The sequence below is a fragment of the Cnephaeus nilssonii genome (genome assembly GCF_951640355.1).
Source record: "Cnephaeus nilssonii genome assembly, chromosome: 5".
Lineage (NCBI taxonomy): Eukaryota > Metazoa > Chordata > Mammalia > Chiroptera > Vespertilionidae > Cnephaeus > Cnephaeus nilssonii.
This window is the reverse complement of record NC_137076.1, coordinates 44,478,221-44,481,327: the sequence shown is the minus strand read 5'-3', so window position 1 is coordinate 44,481,327 and position 3,107 is coordinate 44,478,221. Positions and strand designations below refer to the sequence as shown.

At 49.5% G+C, this 3,107-nt stretch overlaps 1 pseudogene across 1 annotated transcript; it reads right to left on the bottom strand.

The window, feature by feature from the left end:
- Positions 1 to 715: 715 nt before the first annotated feature.
- LOC307100078 (nuclear prelamin A recognition factor-like) lies at positions 716 to 2,021 on the bottom strand (annotated as a pseudogene). The gene has a single exon. The product of its transcript is annotated as a nuclear prelamin A recognition factor-like (transcript).
- Positions 2,022 to 3,107: the final 1,086 nt, after the last annotated feature.

Below are 3,107 nucleotides of genomic sequence, written 5' to 3'. Positions count from 1 at the left end.
GGGTGTCCGCCTCTCCATTCTCCATCCTTCCATCTGTGACCTGTCAGGCCTCCCCCAAAGTGAGTTCAGCTCAATCCCTGAATGTAAAAGGGCATGGGTGAGGGCCTCCACTCCAGTGCCCCCTGATTCCCAGTGACAGGACCTGGTCGACAGGACCTGATCTCAGGACGGTGGCCACAGCTGCAGAACATTGATCTGTTTCAAGAAAAGTTGGGAATGCAGACTTTTGTAAGAGCTCCTATTCCAAAAGGTGGCAGTTTATTCACATTGTGGCAAAAACACCTTCAAGAGTAACATAAGTGGGTAAAGTCAGGGCCAAGCTGGGCCATTTCCTCATCCAATCTCTCTGAGGCACGTGGACAGACCAAGTCTCAGCTCTTCGCAGGACACTTCTGGGTGTTTGTGTTTTTTTTTTAAGCCTAGAGGACAGTAGTGTGTCTCCATTCTTGTTCTTTGGAATTTTTTCATCGTTGGATAAAAGGATATATACACTGGGGCAATCCTCTTGAGATACAATATTCCAGTTGCACCCATGTGACGACGACAGTGCCCCTCAGACGGAGGGAGCCAACAGATGGGAATTCTGAAAACCAAAGTGATGACAGAGATGCTAAGCCTTTCCTTCACGCGTCTGACACCCCTCCTCAGGTGGCCTGCAGGCTGGGCATCTGCTGCCTTTACCACTTGATGTCCTGGCAGGCTACCCTGGGCCCTGCTAGGCAGTGTGCAGGGTCGCATGGGCCCAGGGGGAGTCACCCCCCCCCCATCCCAGCCACTCCTGATACAGCTTCTGCACATGGGCACTGGTCTCTAGGGGCCACACTGGGATGGCAGCGTAGATGCCTTCTATCTGCCACAGCAGTGCCCTGTCTGCACACCCATCATCTGCCTGGGCCTGGCCACTGCCACTTAGGCATCCCCGGCGCAGGCCAGGACCTCCACGAAGTGACATGGGAACTTGCCCCCTCTACAGCTTCAGGACCACTTCTGGATGTTCGAAAGCCATAAGTAGCCTCAAAGCGTAGGAGAACCTCTTCATCCCTTTCAAGGGTGACCTCCTGAAAGTCTTTGTTCTTCAGGGTGTGGTAGGTAAGCACCCCCACGTCCTCACTGAACAGCTCCTTGGCCATGTGCCTGAAGATGTGTGCCAGGTACCTGTCAGAGCTGGCACCCCCGTGGAGCCTCACCTCCTCCTTCATGTCTCCAAACAGTGTCCACGGCAGCGTCATTTGAGGCAAAGTCACTTTGCTCCATTATCTGGTCAATTTCACCTGAGGTTAACATGCAGTCAGCACCCTGGGAACTATGCAAAGCTGTGGGAACATCTTCTTGAAGGGCATCCAGTTTCTTGTCATAACACGGTACCACAATGACGTGGAAAATCTTGTCTGTGGACAGGTTCTGCCATCTGGCGAAGTAATCCTTTACCAGAGAGCCCATGATCTGCTGGGGAGGCTTGGCCATGCAGAGGTGGGGGGTGATGGGGTGACCCAGCACGCGCTCTGCATATTGGACCCAGCCGGGGCAGGCGGAGGTCAGCATGGGTAGCCGGGTCTCTTCCTCACAGTGCTGGCAGTACCGACGCACAAATTCCTTCTGACTCTCCAGGATGCTAAAGTCCGCAACTATCTTCACGTCAAAGACAGTGCGCCCCAAGGCTTTTGAGGAAGCCACAGAGCCTTCTGGATGCATCAGTGACACTGAGGCTGAATTTAGCAGCAAAATAAGGCAGAGACTGAGGACACACGGACACTGCCAACATCTTGTGCTGTGAGGAATCACATTTCTTATTAAGGTTCAGAACACGGAAGAAGTCCTGTTGAGAAACTTGGACTCCTTCCTCTGCAGTAACACAACTATCACACGCCAGGCAGAAATATCTTGGCATCGGCCAACTTATGGAATTCTCCCTTCTCTCTGTTCTCCTGAGCTGGACTCCGGATGTTGACTGCGGCGTTCTGTTGGTCATCAGTTTTTGTTTTTTTACTACATTCCTCTCGTGTGCAGCGCTCACACTTCATCTGGAGCGGGGTGGGTGGGGGCCCGGCTCGAGTGACCCGGAGGAAGCACGGGGAGAGCAGTAACCACTGGTCGCCCCTGGCACTGCTGGCGGTATCCTTTCTTCCTTGTGGAGAGTCTAGGGAAGGAAGTGGCCGCAGTGCCCGAGGCTGAGTTCCAGGAGGCTGGCAGCGCTGTTGGGATCATGCTGGTGGTGCCGGTCCGTTGGTGCCTGGCCTGTCCTCTTGAGATTGAACCTGCAGGACTACTAACGGAGCCAGTCTCCATTTTTGCCCGGCCTCCACCACTGATTGATTGGAGTCTGAGGGCCGGGAGGAGGGACCAAGTGGTCTGCCTTCCACCTGCCCGCTCACCAGTCACTGCTGCCACGGATTCATCAGAGCCTAAGGGACCCCGGTTCCCCCATTAGCCATCCCCTGATCAATGGAGCCTGCTGTTCGGTCATCCGTCTGGTCATTTAGGTCATGACAGCCCCTGGCTTTTTATATATTAGTATTGTGTGTCTACAACCCTTCTCTTTTGAATGCCTGGGTCATATAAGTACTAGATGTATGATTGACTCCGTAAGTAAATATCAAACAGTTCTACAAAAGAATTGAACCATTTTCCACTCCCAATAATAATGTATGAAAATACCATTCACTGCACATTCTGACCAATAGTTGATTTTGTCAGTCTTTTTTAATTTTAGTCTGTCTAGTTAGTATATTATTGTGGTTAAAACTTGTATTTTTTTTTTCTGGTAACTAATGAGTTGAATATCTTTTCATATATTTATTGTACATTCATAGATCTTCCTTTGTAAGTTGTCTCTTCAAGATTTTTGCTTATGTTTTCTCTACATGTTCGGGAAACAAGTTTTGTTACACATATGTACTGTAAATAGTTCTTCCCATCTGTGGCTGGTATATCATTTTCTTATCAGTGTCTTTTGATGAGCAGAGCAGAAAATTTATACGTTTTAAAGATTTCTAGTTTATCAATTTTTTTCTTTTCGAATTTGTTTTTGTTGTTCTTGTTGTTTTCTGTCCCAGACCTCTTTTATCTTTCATTAGGTTGTGAAAATATTCCATTTTCTTTTAGAAACT